The sequence below is a fragment of the Lolium perenne genome, chromosome 4, assembly GCF_019359855.2.
Source record: "Lolium perenne isolate Kyuss_39 chromosome 4, Kyuss_2.0, whole genome shotgun sequence".
NCBI classification, from domain to species: domain Eukaryota; kingdom Viridiplantae; phylum Streptophyta; class Magnoliopsida; order Poales; family Poaceae; genus Lolium; species Lolium perenne.
The window spans coordinates 403875936-403896390 of NC_067247.2; positions in this window are offsets into that span (position 1 = coordinate 403875936).

The following is a 20455-nucleotide window of genomic DNA, read 5'->3' on the forward strand; positions in this document are numbered from 1 at the left end:
TTTAAGTAAACACTAAGGACCATTTTTGGAAAACAATTATATTTGTACGTAAAATACATGAGAATATGTTACTTGTGAACTTTGCTAGAAACATTGATAACTAACTGGTATAACTTATTTCTAAATTAACCGAGAAATCATCACCATCTTTGATATATTGTCTAAATGTATTCTCGGTGTTTTTAGTTGTGTATTCCATTTTTACTGCAACTCGTGTAGTAAGTAAAATACAGGAGAAACATGAACATGTAAACTTTGTGAAATTGTTATATATTTCATTAGAGAAATATACAGTAGATTGCAAATACAATTCAACATATATACTGTTTTATATAATAGAGCGTTTTGTCTTTAACTGTTAAGGAATTGAGTTCTAATATATACATGTAGTAAATAATAGTTTTCTAAAGATTGTATTTTTCTACTGTTTCATACTACTTATTAGTTTGTATAAAAACAAGCCTTCCCCAAATCGGAACAGGAAAATATGTGTGGTCAATTGGCATATATTATTTGTATAAGAAAATATAACGTCCGTAATTAGTACGTAAAGCTCTATGTGCTCGGATGGCAACTAATAACTAGCACTCGCAGCAAGTTATGAGTTCGAACCTTCACCATGCGCTTTAAGTTTTATTTATTTCGTAGCCCTGACAGATGGGTCCCGCATGTAAGATGGCATCAAAGGCCACACGTGCAAATTAAAAATATTGGGGGTTTTTTGCAAAAACTACAACGCCACATGTCTATTTTTCATTGATTGAGGACCAAAACCTCACATGTGCTACAAGTTCTAGGACTACAGTTCCACACTTTACAAGATGTAGCACTAAACTATCACATGGTGCACAAGTTGTTGGACTAAAAGTGTAATTAGCTCTTTCTAAAAATAGTTTAAATTTGAACTACATATGTGTTGCAACTTGCTCCTAAAAATGACAAAAATAATTTTTCTGACACAAGTAGTAATTATATAGAAATAAGACTACGAGTTTTGAAATATTCAATCCATTTCTATGAATAGTCATGCTCGCCATTTTCACTATATTTATAGAAAATGAAAGAAAATAAAAAATATTAAAAACTGAAATCTTTCCGCATGGAGTCCTTTTATGCTTACTAGTTGCGTGGAAAAATACAAAACTTACAATATGTCAATTTTAAAAATATTTCAGAAAATGAACTATCGTATAAGAACATTCAGGTTTTCAAGCAAATGAACTATTCATGGCCAATATGTGGCATAATTTGTTGTAATGCGAAAACAAAGACCGAAATGGAGTTTCCATCTTTTTTGTTTCAAAAAATCATTTTCCAACTTCTATTTGGTTAAATGGTGTTTTTGTCAATCAAGTGGAAAACATACGGTGAAAAATGGACCACCCTAATTTTCAAAAACCTAGACCGTATTGAAAGAAGAATTCAAAACTTCTATGAATTACTAAACTTTATAGCTACTTTGGTAAATTTAAATGAATTAAAGCCAGTTCACCAAAAAACAATTTAAATTTGATTCTCAAGTGTGTTGCAACTTTCCCCACAAACACCCCAAAAGTTATTTTTAAGATACGTTAGTAGCTATTACATAGAAGAACACACAAACTTTGTTGAAACATTCAACCCCTTTCCATGAATATCCATGCAAGGTGTTTTGACCCTAATTTGAAAAAAAATGAAAGAAAATGATTTTCTAAAATGCAATGCTTTCGCATGAAGTCTTTTATGAGCATTAATTGCAAGGAAAAACATCTAACTTTAATTATAAAATTAAGAAAATATCTTTTAAAAATTGGACTATAATATACGAACATTTAATTTGGGCTTTCAAGCCAAATGATCTAGTCATGGACATTTTTGGGGCATAGTTTATTGTACTACGAATCACATACAAAAATATGATGCAAAATGGCACTAATCTAATTTTTTGACACCTTTACTGTAGGGAAATCCCCTACGATGTAGCTTCTATAAGCCAAAACAACTATACAAAACGTAAAACCTAAAGTCTAGATGTACATTAAGGGGGATAAAAGATATACAGAAAACACATTGGGAATATCAAACAAAAAGTGGACAACAACCAGTCAATAAGAGGTTGAACCTATGGTTGCACCAACAAGTCTCGCTGAAAACCAACTGATAACCCCCAAGTGCAGGGGATCACCACAGTACAATTCGATAAGTATTTGAGTGTCAAACCCACAAGTAGATGAAGATAAACTATCTATTCTCTAAAGCCCTATAACCCACTTATATGGCCTTCTATGCAAAGCTAGGATCTATGGTGTTTGTGTATGTGTGAAGAGGTTTTCACTATAAACTATAAGTGCTCAAAATAAAATTCAATGAGTAAAATGCAAGACAAATAAAGTGCAGTAAAGTAAAATGAGATCAAGTGAAGTAAGTGGAGTAACTCAAGGGAGTAAGTGTTCTAGCAAATTGCTACTTCATTTGTGGGGTTGTCATAATTAGTGAAGCATAAAGATAGTCTTTTTGGTGTTTCTTCTAGAGAGGAGCCATAGATTGGTGCAGCCATAGACGTGTGCAAACACACCACTAGTGATTGATCCCAAGGCTAGTTAAGAACAAACAAGGGAATTATTAAGATAAAAATTCCAACCACCACTGTAAGTTTAAAGGTCCCCATAGTTATACCCCCCGTTGATTAACCATGAATTAATACTGCATGCATATTTAAAAATTGAGACATGGTTTCTGTCAAGCTCCAGCTGTCCCTCCTATCATCATGCAACGGTGACAACCTTATGCATCCCCCAACATATGTGTGCACTCATATATCAGTACAAAAGATCATCATGGAAGATAACAAATACTTATATGCAACCATCACAAAGTATCTCACAATTGCCAGGAACAAGTCACTACTTAGACAAAGACATAGAGGTACAATACATCATGTGAAAACGATAGATTGCCTCACACATCATGTTTGCCAAGAGATTACAAGGGGTAGATGAAGATGGTGCTATTGTAAATGGTGATGAAGATGATGAAGATGCTGTTGATGCCCACACCGGAGGGGGTGGAGTCCACTGGAGGCGATTCCGGCAGCGTTTCCCCCCTCCGATCTCCGCCGACGGTGGCCTGCTGACTCCCTATTTATGTTTTTTTGATCTCCTCAGCCGTAGCATCGACAAAACCCCTGGGATCATATATATAGTGGGTTTTAGGTCAAAACAAGTCGATGGGCGAAAAGATCACGGGAAACGGACGCTCGAGATGGGAAAGAGCACAGGTAGCATGCTCGGAGAGGGAGGCGCGCCACCAGGCTTCTTTCCTAGCCCGTTGACCTCCTGGTGTACTGCTTCAACCCATCTTGTTCGTCTCAAGGATTCCGAAGCGTGACCCCTGACCTTGCCCTTTTTCGAGTCCCGTAGTTCCTGTAAAATCAAAAACACTAAAAAGAGGCATTTTCTACCAAACAGAATTAGAACCAGATGAGAGAGGATTGTTTAGAAAATTCCCTAAAACATCATAAAATATGGAAATAACATTGCATAACATCCAAATAAGTGGTAATATGTTGCAATAAAGTGCAAAGTTCATGTATTCATTTTACATGCATCAACATCCCCAGGCTTAACATATGCTCGTCCTCATAAAGGTGATAACGCTAGACTTTGGAGTTTATTGCAATGCTTCTAAAATATTTTGACAAGAACTTTGCTCTTATGCATGCATAATATTTAACATGGAAAATATCTGAAACATAGCTTAATTAATGAAATAACAAAGTGCTAATAAAGATCCACTATGTTGGTATGCTGCTATCTATACATGGTCCGGGCCGGTCCATATATATTCGGGGCCCTCGGGCGAGACGACCATAAAGGGCCCGTGTTGGCAAAAAAGAAAATTTAGAATGCATTGTATTTGCAAAGCAACCCATTGTATTTACTAGAGCTAATTGTTGGGAGTTCCTAAAAAAAACTACCACTTCTTAATTTTCTTGTCTATTGAATCTTTTTAGGATTTTACAGGTTGATCTCTCTCTTTTTTCTCCTCTTTTTCTCATTGCCAGATACGAATTTTTTGGATGGCATGTCACCAAATGATCAAAACAATATGCAGAAAACAGTCAATACTCAGTTGTCCCTCCTTCTCCTTGTGCGCTGATTGCTGACTCCTCATGCTCAAATCAGATCCAGTGAAACCTTGAAAAGTTGAAGAACTCAATAACAGATCTAAGAATAGAATAATTGGAGATGTGGAGCGGTTAGATCCAGGGAAACATGCTTTAACATGTTAAGAGCGAGTCAATTGAGGTGTGATTAGGGGAGGGAGGGAGACCATCTCACGCCTCTCCTGCAGTACTGCAACGGATGCCGAGGATGGAAAAAAGGTGATTGGGGAACAAAATTGCATCGGTTGTCTCCGTTAATGGGATGCGGCTTGGAATTGGAAGGACGACAGCACTGCTTTGATTAGAGAATTTGGGGGAGCCAGGGAGGAGACGAGTCGACGGGAGTTCAGACGAGAAGTGGAAAACAATGCGTGGAATTTTTTCGAGAGGAAGAATGATGGGTGGAGGTCTGCAATGCTACTGCCTGGGCCGGGGCCCCTGCCTCCAGAGGGCCCAGGGCGGTCACCCCATTGCCCCCCTTGTGGGCCGGTCCTGTACATGGTGTAAAAGAGATAATATATGGCAACACTATTTGGACAAAATTAATTGATAGTAGCGACAAATAGAGTTCTCACATCACATTTGATTGAATCACAAGTAAGATTTTTTGACCTTTGATTCCTTCAAATGTTGACTAGTAATTCATCATGCTTGCATTGCAAACCAAATAATGGGAGGATGCCGTATCCTTCCAGTCCTTTAACATTCAAACTCTCATAGAAGACTCATACATGAGTAAGTAGCTAGTATCTTTAGCTGACCATATAATGGAATGGAAATGGGTTATGTGTTCGCTTCTTAGCTTTTCACCTTATATGAGTGGATGGGGTACTTCCCCTTTGATTTGCCTTTGGGCACTGACTCATTGAGTTCTAACTCTTCTTCTCTTTTTCCTCTCTCTTTTTTTCTTCGTTTTCTTTTCTTTCTTTTCTCTTTTTTTTCTTTATTTTCTCTTTATTTTTTTTCTTTTCTTTCTAAGTGGTGGCTCATTTGTTCAAAGGCTAGCAAGAGGTTGGTTGGTCAACCAAAGATACTGTAGTGACCTCGCCTGAAAAAGTGAGAATCCCTGTGCAATAGTGCTAGTCCCGGATCGAACTGCTAGCACACACAGTTTAAGATGAAATACCAAGTAGCAAAGGTCTTCATTACAACGTAAGATCCAGCGGAAATAAAATAGTTCGATACAAGTTGCATAGCTCTCAGGCTAGTACAAATTCAGAGTTAAAGCAGCAAGGAAATCTTCAAGCATGGAGCCCTCTTCCTTCATGAAGCCATAGGCAGACATGTTGGGCAAAGACTCGTGAACCTAACTATAAATCTTCAGCTAGAGGAGTAACCTGCAACATAAAACGTTACAGCCCGAAGGTCAATACATTTGGAATTGTATTGGCAAGATGACACTATGGTGGACACAAGTGGCAACCTAATACATACGTGATCATTTGGCTAGTAGAGCTCAGGCATATTTGCATAAAGCCAATTTTATCCTATCATTTGACAAATCATTTTCTTTCATACTAATTTAAGTGGTACCATTGATAGACATCAATGAACCTAGACACCACCGATAGACATCAGTGAGCCTTCTTATTTCATATGATCAACTTGGTTTGGGCGATCTACCCCTGTAGACTCAAATCATAGACATGGCACGGGACCTACTAGCCGATAGTCACTTGCACCAATTGTCATATTCCCTGTTCACCCATCAAGTTTTATTTAAGAAATTGGGATTGAGGAGACTTTCGAACAGGATCCTTGTCAGTTCGCTCAAATTGTCCGTAACTGGAGACACGGCTAAGTACTTAGTTTTAACACTCTGCAGAGGTTATACAAATTTACTCACATGACCTAGTCTACTCTTCTTCCATGATGCACATTTTGCTCAAATGGACATATGTTGACTAGGACGAGACTTTTCCGAAGTAATCCCCTAGACCTTTCTCTACGGACCCGTACCAAGCTACATTCCCCTACATCATCTGTCACGTAGGGCCCGGGTTCTCACAACATACTCTGTCAAGCCAGATCCCATATTAGCATGTGGCTATACGGTAGCTAATAGACATGACCCCGTTGCAACCACTCAACATAAACCAATCAATACTAATTCCACCCAGGTAGTTCATTAAACTTAGTTGTTTTCCATAACTCACTAATAAAATCATTTCATAGCATAGCTGAGCAACAACTAAATTTAATGGCAACAAAGAAGTCAAGTAGGGGTAGCTAGACTACTGGGATTGCATAGCAAGCATAAGACCCTACACATGTATACTACAAAAATTTCTACTGTGCATAGATAAAAACTGGGACGTTTGTGATTGGTGTGTCACTTGCCTGGATAAGGTGGAGAGTTGGTACAATCTTCACAAGCACACACGTTGTAGTCGGCACAATCACAATCTACAATCATATAACAATGCACCATAAGCATGGTGCCATACATTGACATGCGCAAACAGAAACATGAATGCAGTATGTATCTTAATCAAGATCACACCACTTAGTTGTTCCCGAGTTGTCTTCTACATGCATGATGCTTTGGATGCAAAGAAGTTTTGTATTCTGTTATTATTATAAAAAATCAAGTTGCCTTCTCTGGTCAAGAACCAAATTATAAAATATTTGATGTCTATGAGATTTAAATAAGGCATGCATATTCTATATGATTAAGATAAAGACATTTGATAAATAAGTGCAATAATATTTTATAAACCATAAAATATTTTTCCAGAGACATCTCTGCATGTTAGATGATTTTACAAAACTAATGCAAAATGATTTACTCAATTTGGGATCATGAATTTTATTTCATAGCCCGGGTACTCAAGTTGGGCATTTAAATTTGAATGATTTTTAAACTTCTGTAAGTTCACATTTGATTGTTCCACAGTGTTCCTTATGATGCAAGGATTCCAGAGATATAAAGTTTGTAAATTTTGGACCTACGGATCTCTAGATATGAATTTCGCAAAGCGCGGACAGCAGAAATTTAATTTAAACGAAATCTAGGGCTGGTACTGGACACGTGGCGCAATTCTATTGGTTGGTACCTCTGTGTCGCGGATCACACTCATAAGCCGTTGGATCTACAATAAAACATGCGGCCGGGATCTATTTACAGAAATGGGAAAGAAAACAAAAGAAAAAAAGGTGCTTACGTGGCGCTGACTGGGCGCGGATGTGGCGCGGACGTGGCGATGATGAGGTGGCGCCGGTGATGGAGAAGCTCGCCCGGGGCGGCTCGGTGATTCTCGGCAGCGGTGTTCTGGCGTTCCTCGGCGGCGGCCAAGACGCGGACGGGGTGCGGCGCGCGGCGACGGATCTGGGGGCGTCGGTGGCTTGGCCTAGGGAGGTCCCTGCCGGCGGCGAGGGGCGGCGCGCGGTGAGTGGCTCCGGCGACGAATTTGTGCAGCCTAGCGGCGGCATTCAGGTGCGGGGTGAGGGGGAAATGGAGGAGGAGGGCGGGGCTTTAAAGGGAGGGGCTCGGCCGAGAGCGAAGTGGGCCAGGTGGGGGAAGTTGGGTGAGGTGGGGAGACGGGAGACGTGGGCGCGGGGTGCGTGCGGGGAGAGAGGGCGGGAGGTTGGGTATGGCCTGACGGGTGGGGCCCGGTGGCTGGTTCTCCGGCTGGGCCTATTGGTCCGTTGGACCGGCCCAGTCGGGTCGTTTTTTTATTCCTTTTCCTTTTCCTTTTTATTTTCTGTTTTCTTTATTTGCAAAGCCTTTTGGGGTACCAAAAATAATAAGAAAAATACAAATAAAATATATGTGGATTCCTTTCGAAAAGGGCTTCATTTTGGAACCACTTTTAAAACAAAATAAAACTTCTATAAAACCAAAATTTGGCGTACATGCCTAAGTGGCTATTAGTGCCATTTTGGGGTTTGGGCTTTGAGATGAATTTGAAAATTTTCCCTAAAGTGCAATGATGAGATGATGCTTATGAGTGCAATGCATGGTGTTTGAATTTTTTTAAATTTGGGATGTTACAAACCTAGCCCCTTAAGATGAATCTCCTCCTCGAGATTCGGAAAGGCTAGCAAATAGGTGTGGATGGTCTTCTCGAAGATCATCTTCTCGCTCCCAAGTAGCTTCTTTCTCGGTGTGGTGATTCCACTGAACTTTGCAGAATCGGATCATCTTAGTACGAGTAGCTCTTTCTGCTGTCTCCAGTATCTTGATTGGCTTTTCTTCGTATGTGAGATCACTCTCCAACTGTACTTCCTCAAGTGGTACTGTATCCCTCAACGGGGTCTCTGCCATGTCTGGGTGGCACTTCTTCAGTTGACTTACATGGAACACATTATGAACTGCAAATAGAGATTCAGGCAGTTCCAACTCATATGCTACTTCACCTTTGCGAGCCAGATCTTGAATGGTCCTACAAATTGGGGTGCTAACTTTCCCTTGACTCCAAATCTCTTCACACCACGTAGTGGTGAGACTCTAAGGTATGCTCTATCACCTATTGTTGTGGGGATGACCCCCGGTATGCCAAAGGCATGCCAAACCGGATGGTTTGAGCCATCAAAGTACCGGTTTAAAGGTTATTCCGGATAACAAGAGTTGGTTTGATGCAAAGTGCATCATGCCGGTATCCCAAGAGGAGGTGTGCCGGAGTGCTGCAGCCCAGAGGGTTTCAGCACTAAGGCAAAGGTACCGGAACCCACGGTAAGATACCGGGGGTCCGGTATGTTTTCTTTGGAAGCACGGCAGCGGGCAGTCAAAGATTCCCCAAGAGCTATACGACAAGGGTGAGCTCAGCACTTCAGCTTTAAACGGAGCCCTGGCGCCAAAGCAAGTGATGACGTAAAAGGTACCGGCAGAGGTCACCAGCCCATGTATAAAGAAGATGCCGTACCAGAAGGCAAAAGTAGCTTTATAAAGTAGTTTGTCTAGTCAAAGATGCCATTAGGGGTTTCCTAGGGTTCCTTCCCCTGTAAGCCACCCTCTCCCCTATATAAGGAGAGGGGGCACCCCCTTTGTGAAGGGGACGGGAGGATACGTGACAGACGACGTGTTATCTTGTGTCCACAAACCTGTAACCGCTGGTGATCAAGTAATAGAAAGATCTGAGGGGGAAATAGTTCTTGTGTTCTTCTTCTTCTTCCTCTAGCCAAGGCTAAGTTCTTTAGGAAAGCATCTGGCTATCCTTCCAGAAACCCTCCCCCGAATCCTCTAGCGCACATTCGGCCCCAACTTAAGCCATCCTATGGCATCTGTCTGTTCACCACGATGACAGTTGGCGCCCACCGTGGGGCCAGCAGCGGCGCTTGCTGGAGTTCACATTCGGGCGGGCATCCTCACCATCTCCGGCGAGCGCGTTGTGTCTGGGCTTGTCCAGCGCATCGGCTCACTGGACTTCGTCACCGACAACGCGGGCTGCTTCGCCAACGGAGGTAAGTTCCCCACCAAGAACGGCCGCATCATGGAGTTCGGCAGCCACCGCATCTACTTCGGCACCGTCCCCGAGCGCCAGTGCCTCTCGCCGGTGCTGGTGGCTCCGGACCTGCCAAGATCTGCAGTTCGTGGAAGCCACGCCGCCGGCAGCGTGGAGGTGCTGGTGGTTGGCACGGCTGGCGCCGGCAAGGAGGCAGCCGCGGAGACCGCGGGACAGGCCAAGTCCACGCGCACGGCCAAGCCGCCGACCGAGCGTGACCAGGGAGTTGCGGGAACATCTGCAGCGCCACCGGAGACTCCTCTCCAAGCGGCCATGAGCGTGTTGGCCACGCCCATCGCGCAGAACATCGACCCTGCCGCGGCACGTGCTGAGCTGGAGGCGCAGCGACAAACGCTGCTAACCGGCGCTGCGAACATCGCCAAGGCCCAGCAGGAGCTCAACCTAACCCTACGTGAGTACAACGCTGCCCATGGCTTTGCTTCTGTTAGCGCGAATCCGGTTAGAGCTGCAGGAAACCGGCTTAGAGCTCGTAACTTAGATCAGGATCTGCGCCGGGAGGTTCTTTCCGGAAAAAGCATGTCGGTATCGCTAAGCATGATAGAAAAACCTAAGTATAGCAGTCCGGATAAAACTTTGAAAGCTGCTAGGGCTGCAGTAGAGGCATGTGAATCGCTAACCGGTGAAGCTCTAAAAAACAGCGAGCTAGGGTGAAGGAGTTGTTTGATGCGATTGAGGCACAGAATGCAGAGATGGCACGCAACAACAAAGCGGCATCTCAGTCCGTGCGTTCGGCAAGAAACGCCGGAAGCAAATCGCATGGGCAAGCTTCGTCCCCTCATCCGGACAGAAGAAAAGAAAAAGAGGAGAACGCGCAGCAAATGACTGTGTATGATCCGGTCCTTGTCGGAAAGCAAAAGGCCGGGCAACATGAAGCCGGAAGAAAAAGCCAAGGGGCAGCACGTGGCAATGCCGGAAATGGCTATGCCGGAAACGCTAATGCCGGTAAAGGTGAAACCGGGCAAAATTATCGAGTCGTGAGAGCAGCTTACGCTGAGGAGGAAAGGCCTCCACAAAGGTACCGGCAGGCAAGGGCCGCGGTACCGCAACACTACGATGAAGCTGATTCCGAAGTGGAACGAGTTTACCAGAACCCGCTGGGAGAGCGTGTCGGAGAAAGATGCCTGCCAGACCGGGATGCGAGGCACAGGCTGGACAGAGTGTACCTGTCTGAGTTGATGGAGGCAGAAGGTCCTCCGGGTCCAAAATGCTTTGGTCCACGTATTATGAGAGAAGAACCACCGGTTCGCAACTTCCAGTTGCCCCGTGACACAAAAACATACGATGGCACCACTAAGCCGGAAGATTGGCTCGCAGACTATGTCACAGCGGTATACGTGGCTGGTGGCGGAGGAACCACAGCTGGCGGAGGAAACCGACGCTGGGCAGTGAGAATCATACCATCACTCCTGGTAGGACCGGCACGAATCTGGTTGAACAACTTGCCAGCCGGAAGCCTCATACCGGTTTCACGTGCAAAAGATTGCCGGATTCTTTGAGGGATGCGAATTTCGCCATGTGCCGCGGGCAGAGAATGAAGCCGTGGATGCACTCTCAAAATTGGGCTCCTCCCGGCAGGAAATTCCTCCCGGAATAGCTTTGGCTCACCTGAGGACACCGTCGATCAAACCAAGTCCGGAATCTGAGTCAATTTTCGTACCGGAATCACACATTGTGCCGATGGACATTGACAAAGCAAACTCGGGGACTGTTCCGGTAAACCCGGGGACTGCGGAATCCAAACCGGAAGAAAGTATGCCGGTGGATAGCATGGACATAGACGTACCGGTGTTTTTGGTTCGAGAAGCACCAACTTGGGTTGAACCTATTAAGGAATTCCTGATCAACGGCACCTTGCCGGTTGACGAAACTGAATCAAGGAGGATCCAGAGGAGGTCCAAGGCCTACACCATAATCAACGGTGAAGTATACAAGAGAAGCGTTACCGGTGTCCTCCAAAGATGTGTCGAGCCGGAAGAAGGAAAAGAGATGCTCCTGGAAATTCACCAAGGGGAGTGCGGACACCACGCTTCATCCCGGGCACTGGTGGCAAAAGTGTTCCGGCATGTGTTCTATTGGCCCACGGCTTTGGAAGATGCTGAAGGTTTGGTACGCAAATGCAACGGGTGCCAGAGGTACGCCAAGCAAAACCACACTCCGGCATCCGGTCTGAAAACTATACCGATAACTTGGCCGTTCGCTGTTTGGTGCCTTGACATGGTTGGTCCATTCAAAACTGCGAGGAGCAGCTTTACCCACATCCTAGTGATGGTGGATAAGTTCACCAAATGGCTTGAGGTGAAACCTATCGCAAAGTGTGATGGGCACACGGCGGTGAAATTCTTGAAAGATGTTATCCTCCGGTATGGATACCCGCATAGCATCATAACTGACAATGGGACAAACTTTGCCCAAGGAAGTTCAAGCGATTCTGTAAGGATCATAACATCCGGTTGGATTTGTGTTCCGTGGCACACCCGCAGGGCAATGGCCAAGTGGAAAGAACAAATGCGCTTGTGCTTTCCGGTATCAAACCGAGGCTCATTGAACCACTCGAAAAAACGCCGGGTTGTTGGCTTGATGAACTACCATCAGTGTTGTGGAGTATAAGAACCACACCGAACCGGTCTACCGGATACACACCATTTTTTATGGTATATGGAGCAGAAGCGGTAATACCAACCGACATCATCCATGACTCACCACGAGTTCAGCTCTTTACCGAAGAAGAGGTAAAAGAGGCCCGAGAAAATGATGTTGATTTGCTCGAAGAACAAAGAGAGCTGGCTTTGGCAAGATCGGCCATATATCAACAAAACCTCAGACGCTATCATAGCCGGAAGGTAAACCCGAGAGTGTTCCGGGAAGGGGACCTGGTCCTACGCCTAGTGCAGCGCACTGAAGGGCGGCACAAACTCTCACCTCCGTGGGAAGGGCCATTCATTGTGAGCAAGGCTCTGCACAATGATGCCTACTACTTGATCGATGCACAGGAATCGAAGAAAGGAAAGGCGGACAGGTCAGGAGAGGAGACCAAGCGCCCATGGAACATAGCTTTACTTCGCCCTTTCTATTCCTGAGGATGTACTGTAAGAAGTTCCTTTTTGTACCTTATATGCTATGAATAAAAGATGCCGGCACCTCGAATGAATCTCGGGGACTGCCTCTACCGAAATTGCATGTAATGTGTTTTTTTTTCAGTTTACCGGTTGCTTAGTGAACGTTTTTTCTTTTCGGTTTAGTAACGTGTTAAACTTACCGGAGTCTTCGACTCTGCTGCTGTCCGCAACCTGGCTTCATGGCAAGCAAGATAAACCGGTAGGAATTAAACACGCGAACCACGAAAAGAGGGAGTGGGAACGAACAATCCGGAAAATTTAACTAACCCCGGTTGTACCGGTTTTTTGTGCAAAATTTCGAGTTATTTCTGAGTTCAAGAAAGTGCTTGCTTGGCAAAAGAACTTTGGAACTCATACGCCGAACGCCCAAAAGAGGTAGGCAGAGCCAAAGTAAAAGAACCAAGTGTGCATCGGATTGAATGCCGAAACAATTCCGGAATCTTCACAGTGCAAGATAAAAGCGAACGATGAGTAAAGTGCTAAGGTAGCATACAAACTTAAACTTTATAAGTTACCGGTATAGTTTACCGGCATGAAATGTTGTAGGATAGCCATGAGAGAGGCAAAGTATTATCTTACATCATAGACCCCGGCATACCGGGGTAGAATTTAATCAGTATTGTTTTGAGACAACAGGGGATACATATAGCAGGATGTTCAAGCAACCGGAGGTTGAGCGCCGGCTTCAGGAGCTTCCGGAGGGGCATCGCCTTGTGCGGTTTCTCCATCCTCCTCGTCCTCGACTTCTTCCTCGTCGTTAGAGATTTCGTCTCTGACGCCGGGAGGAGGAGGGATGAAGGTGTGCGTGGGGGCGAATTCCGCGATCCGATAGGCGCGATCCTGGCGCTTGGCGGACAAGACCGGATCATTGTCTGTGGGCGCGTCGCCACGGAGGCTGTGGAAAGCGTCCAGATCCAGATCTTCGTACCAAGAGTAGGCGATGCGTAGCGCCGCATCCGCTTCGGCACGGGCCGCCGAGCACTTCCACTCCCGGAACCTTTTTCCGGCATCCTTCAAACGATGCGAGAGGAGCGTCAAGTTCGCCGGAATAGCTTCCCCAGGCCACAGCACCTTGAACATTTGTAGGGCCCTCTCAGGCAGCTCGACAAGATGCCGGTCCACAGCCCTCATATGGGAGATCCGGGCGGCCAACGCCACAAGATGATCATAAGGATCCCAGGGCGCATCCGGATTGCTGAGAGCCTGCTCAACCCGGCGCTCCGCTACCTTCCTTTGCGCAAAAGGCTGGGAATCCGGGAAGAGCTCTGCAAGGAAAGATGAAGAAAAAAGGAACCGGTATAAGGACATGCTGCCGGAAAATGCAAGCTTTTAAGCAAAGAGAAGAAGAGAGACTTACGGAGGGCCTGCGTGTCGGCCTGAACGACCAACCGGTCGTATTCACCCTGATCCGTGGTGAGAGTGGCGATCCGGTCTTCTGCCGCTTTCCGTGCCTTGCTCTGCTCCTCCAGCTCTGTCCGCAGCACCTCGCTGTTGTGGGCGTACTCCTTCAAGGTGTCGTCCAATTTGGTTTCAGCAGCAGCTTGGGCGTCCTTGAGCTCTTGCGTATGGCGGAGTTCAGCCGCCATAAGCGCATCCTTCAGCTCAGCGGAGATTTTCGCCTGAGCGTCCAGAGCTTGTTGGTGCTCCTCGGCAAGCCGCTCCTTTTCAGCTGCAGTCCGGGAGAAAAATGTTAACAGAGAGATAACCGGTACATTAGAAAGACGGAAACCAACCGGAAAGGAAATGGTACCTTTGAGCGTGGCGAGCTGGTCGGAGAGGTCCTTGATGGTGGACTCCAGAACAGCTGGCGTGCAAAGAATTTGTAAGTACTAAAGGAAGAAGCAACCGGTAAAAAGAGGCCGGAGGCGTTAAAAAAAAAAAAAAAACTAACCTTGGCATTTGCTGTGGGCCTCAGAAAGCTCCCGGTGCTCCCACAGAAGCTCCTCGAAGAGTTGCTTCCGGGTGTCCAAGGTGCCCTGTCCAAGTTAGAAGGTTCCGGTAAGAGGATGCCGGTATTGAAAGATCATTTCGCGCTAAGGATTGCGCTCTTCACCCGAAACCCGGGGACTGGCTATGCCGGTTTCTTGTGTTTCTAACAAAGTTTCGCGCTGAGAGCTGCGCTCTCAACCCGAAACTCGGGGACTGGGAGGATATATAATCTTGAAAGAGAAAGAACCGGCATAGATTTAAAGAGTTATGAGGTTTGTGCAACTTACCACCACGTTGTTGTTGGCGTCGTGCCACGCGGTGTCAAATTCCTTGACCGCGCGCCGCAGCCGGCCAAAGTGCTGCCCGGTACTCCGGGGGCCGGCAGGATCAACCACCGGCAGCTTATCTTTCCCCAGGCCGAGCGTCGCCGGGGACAGATCTGCTCGATTCCACTTCTCAGCGTAATCGGCGAGATGGCCCAGGTTGGCTCCTCCGCGGGTAAGCTCGGTGATCCGGCCCAGCTGAGCTGAGACCATTTCTCCGGCCACAACGGCGGCGCGGCTGGCGTGCAGTACCAGAGACCGTGAGCCGGAGGAAGGAGAGCTGGCAGCGGTGGCCACCGCCGCAGGATCTTGCGCGGAGGGCTTAGCGCCCTCCGGAGGTGTGGCTTTGGCGGCGGCAGGCTTGCCGGTAGGGGCAGCCGGTGGAGGCATTGAGGTGCCTCGGAGCGGCGCAGGAGCATCTGGTGCATCCTTTGCTGGGGAAGAGCTTGCCAGCGCGGAAGGGTCCGGCACGGACTTAGAGGGGGAGGAAGCAGTTGCCTTCTTCTTCTTCGGGACGGGAGGAACCAGAGGTTCCGCCCGCCCGGCATCTTCAGTGCCGGCGCCGATGTTGCTGGCGCCGGCGTCTTGAGTTTCTGGAGGGGAAAGAAAATCCTCCTCCGCGCGGTGATGAGTAGCTTCCGGGGCCGCGCGCCCCGCACTTGTGTTACCTCCCCGAGGGGAGGCAGGAGATTTGCCGGCACCAGGTGGTACCGGACTTGGTTGAGGAGGAGGTGAGGCCCTGGCGGCGTCCCCAGAGCCTTCCGGCCTCATGCCTGTGGCGCTCTTGGAAATCTTGAGCGCAGGGCTGAGAAGATAAAGAAAAAAGAAGGAGATTCAGGAAAGAGCTTCCGGAAAAAGAATCGTGAGACAAAAGGGAGGTGGCAACGGAAACTTACCCGGAAGCAACCGGTATTTCCCGTTTTCGGCGGTCCTTGACGGTGACCTGTTTCCCGGCAAGAACTTCCTGCCGGAGGCGCTTGGCGGGAGGAGTGTCACTCGTACCGGCTTCGGGTGCCGGCGCTTTCTTCTTCTGGCCCCTGGAGGAAAGTTTCTCCAGGAACTCAGAGCCAACTTCTGCCTCCAGCGGGGTGGCATGCTCCACAGTCGGTGGGTTGGCGCTGGCAGAGGGGAGATCTGCAGGAAGGCAATGTATAAGGTAGCGAAAGAATAGAATGCCTCGAGAACAATGATCTCATTAGCGGAACCGGAGACTGCGGCTGAAAAGTTACCGGGGCGCGAGGTATGGGTCCTGCCCATCTTGTGTTTCTTCCCAACCACGTAGGGATCCGGGTCTTCCTTGTCCAGTGCGCGCTTGCGGATAGGGCCTTGTAGTGCCTCTGCAGTGATGCGAGGGAAGCGCGCGCAGGCCTGAAGAAAGAGAAGAAAGATGGTTAGCAACATGTTAAAAGTTACCGGAAAAACAATCCGGATTGCACGGTTCTTTCTTCTGCAGTTGGGGGATTCATGGAGCTGAGGGGAAGGTGGCCCCACTCCCAGTCCATCGGCATGTCAGTTTGGCAAATTTGCCTAGCCTTGAGGACTACTTCCTCCTTGCTTAGGCGGATGCCGGTGATCTTGGTCGGATCAAGGGGGCCACACATCTGGCTCATCTTGTGAGCCCGACGCTGGAGAGGGAGCACCCGGCGCGAGATGAACGCGCGGATGACATCATCCGAACTGATGTCCGTATCCTGCTTGAGCTTCTCCAGGAATCGAACAATCCGGTTAGTTTCGACATGGTTATGTCCCGGATTGAACCTCCAGTTGACCTTGGATGGCGTCCCCGGGAGGTAAGCCGGCAGGTTGATGAAATCCGCGGCGCCCTTGTTCTTCACGTAGAAAAAGGTTTCTTGCCACGCCCGGCATGACTCCAGACCGGAGAACTTGAAAAAGGGGCTCCCCTGGCGCGAGCCGATAATGCAAGAGCCGCACTGAACCGGCGGCTTAGGCTTGGGAATGTTTTTGCCTTGGACCGAGTTGATCCGAAGGCTGAAGAAGCGAGCGAAAGCTTCTTTGGTAGGACGGAGACCTACGAAGGCCTCCATGAAAGAAACAAAGCAAGAAAGATAAAAGATGGCATTGCCAGGAAGGTGATGAGGTTGGAGTTGATAGAAATCGAGGAACTCCCGGAAGAAATCAGAGGCCGGAAGGCCGAAACCACGCTCGAAATGCGCAGAGAAAACTACGTATTCGCCGGGGTCAGGCGCGGGTTCCACCTCGCCATGCGGGACCCGGCAAGATACTTCTGCCGGTATCCTTCGGGAACGGTACAGCCACTCAATTTCCGGCTGCTTCACGTCGGAACCTTTCCAGGCTCCGCGGGTGATCGCCTCAAGGTTTGCACCGGAAGCTTGGCTGGAGCTGCTGGCCTCCTGACCCCTTCCGGTTCCGGCCTCGGGAGCAGAGGAAGAGATATTCATCCGGTCAAGCTCTGCTTCGAGCCTGTCGGAAGCCCCGCTGCCGGCTGAGTCGGAAAGATACGCTCCGGAAGACATACCGGTGAAAAGATGCCAAGACTATCTAAAAACAGTTCTCCCACGATCTAGCCTTGCGCGAAGATCTACGAGTAAGAGAAAAACCAAAAGAAAAGGGAAAGTAAATCCCCCGTCGGCCCAAGAACTAGAAGGCAAAAAGAAGAAATCCTAGAGGCGTTGAGGCTAACCTGAGACGGAGGACGCTGAGGACGATGGTCGCCGGAGGTGCGGCGGAGTCACCAGCAGTGAAGATGAACGGCGGAGAAGAGGTCGCCGAGGGGTGCGCAGCGCAGTGACGGCGAAGCAGCGATGAATCTTTGCGGGGCAAAGCCTAGCGGAGTTTCTTCGCGAGTCTCGACGGAGAGAAGGGCCTTGGTGACTGGCGGCGAGAGGAGCGCAACGGGCAAGGGCTCGAGGTGCTCTGGGAGTTGCGAGTGCGGGGAAGGAGACGAAGTGGAACCACCGCCCCCTTATATAGAGAGAAGAGGTCGTGGGCCGACAACCGCTGGGCCACGACGGTTCACCTCGTGGGCCATCACGTGGCGCGATGATACACGCGCGGAAAACAGAAAGCCACAGGGAGGCCGCACGGATCCGGAACGGCAGCAAGGATCCGGTGTGGCGCCATAAGTGCTGGCGCCGAAGTCGAAGGGAAGTGACCCCTGACACTGTCGTGCCAGGCACAGTGCGCATGTCACTGACAGGCGCTGTGCCCGACATATTCTCGACTTAGCCGAGGAAGGTCTTAATGGCAAACATACCGGAAGGTTTGGTATCAACGTAAGTTCGGCAAGGATGCCGGAAGGATTGAGCTGGTTGCCGGAAGGTTTAAACCGGTACCTTGGTATATGGAAACCTGGCATGGTCCGTTGGATGGGATCCACCGGACTATACCAGCTTCGGGGACTAATGTTGTGGGGATGACCCCCGGTATGCCAAAGGCATGCCAAACCGGATGGTTTGAGCCATCAAAGTACCGGTTTAAAGGTTATTCCGGATAACAAGAGTTGGTTTGATGCAAAGTGCATCATGCCGGTATCCCAAGAGGAGGTGTGCCGGAGTGCTGCAGCCCAGAGGGTTTCAGCACTAAGGCAAAGGTACCGGAACCCACGGTAAGATACCGGGGGTCCGGTATGTTTTCTTTGGAAGCACGGCAGCGGGCAGTCAAAGATTCCCCAAGAGCTATACGACAAGGGTGAGCTCAGCACTTCAGCTTTAAACGGAGCCCTGGTGCCAAAGCAAGTGATGACGTAAAGGTACCGGCAGAGGTCACCAGCCCATGTATAAAGAAGATGCCGGTACCAGAAGGCCAAAGTAGCTTTATAAAGTAGTTTGTCTAGTCAAAGATGCCATTAGGGGTTTCCTAGGGTTCCTTCCCCTGTAAGCCACCCTCTCCCCTATATAAGGAGAGGGGGCACCCCCTTTGTGAAGGGGACGGGAGGATACGTGACAGACGACGTGTTATCTTGTGTCCACAAACCTGTAACCGCTGGTGATCAAGTAATAGAAAGATCTGAGGGGGAAATAGTTCTTGTGTTCTTCTTCTTCTTCCTCTAGCCAAGGCTAAGTTCTTTAGGAAAGCATCCGGCTATCCTTCCGGAAACCCTCCCCCGAATCCTCTAGCGCACATTTGGCCCCAACTTAAGCCATCCTATGGCATCTGTCTGTTCACCACGACGACACCTATCTCATAGGTCACTTCCCTACGCTTTGAGTTAGTGTAGCTCTTCTATCTAGATTGAGCTATCTTCAGTCTATCCCTGATCAATCTGACCTTCTCTTCAGCATCCTTGATCAAGTCTGGGCCAAATAGGCTCCTTTCTCCTACTCCACTCCATAACAGTGGGGTGGTGCACTTTCTTCCATATAGCGCCTCAAATGGAGCCATTCCAATACTTGTTTGGTGGCTATTGTTGTATGAAAATTCTGCGTATGGCAAATTTTCATCCCAGCTAGATCCATAGTCCAATGCACAAGCTCTTAACATATCTTCCAAAATTTGGGTAACCTTTCAGTCTGTCCATCAGTTTGTGGGTGAAGCGCTGTGCTGAACTCAAGTCTAGTTCCCAAAGACTCATGTATTTGACGCCAAAAGTGAGAAGTGAACTGAGTACCTCTATCTGAAACAATGCTCTTGGGCACTCCATGCAAACAAATGATTCTGCTCATGTATATCTTGGCTAGCTTGGCACTCGTATAGGTGTACTTCACTGGTATAAAGTGAGCCACTTTAGTCAGACGGTCCACTATGACCCAAATAGAATCATATCCTGGTCTAGTCCTTGGCAATCCGGCGATAAAGTCCATGTCAATATTATCCCACTTCCACTGTGGTACTGGTAAGGGTTGCAACAATCCTGCTGGTTTTTGATGTTCTGCCTTGACTCTGCTACAAACATCACACAATGCAATATACTCGGCAATGTCTCTCTTCAAGTTAGTCCACCAGAACATTTTCTTTACGTCCATGTACATCTTAGTGTTACCCGGATGCATGGAGTATGGTGAATCGTGTGCTTCTTGAAGAATCAACTTCCTAAGTTCTGGGTCTTGGGGCACACAAATTCGCTTCTCGAACCATATGGTTCCTTGCTCATCCTCATGGAATCCCTTTGCTTTGCCTTCACCCATATTGACCTTGATTACCTCTATTTCCTTGTCTAACTTCTGAGCTTCTCTAATATTATCCATTAGCGTTGGCTAAACTTCAAGCGATGCCAACTAACCTTCTGGCACAATCTCCAGTCGGAGATCTTTGAAATATTCACACAACTCCTCAGGTAGTTCTCCTGCAGTGAGACCGTTTACATAGGTCTTACGGCTTAGCGCGTCGACTACAACATTAGCCTTTCCTGGGTGGTATTGCAAATTCATATCATAATCCTTTATTAGTTCTAACCATCTCCTTTGCCTCATGTTCAGTTCCTTCTGGGTGAATATATACTTCAGGCTCTTATGGTCTGTGAACACATCACAATGCTTTCCCATCAGATAGTGTCTCCAT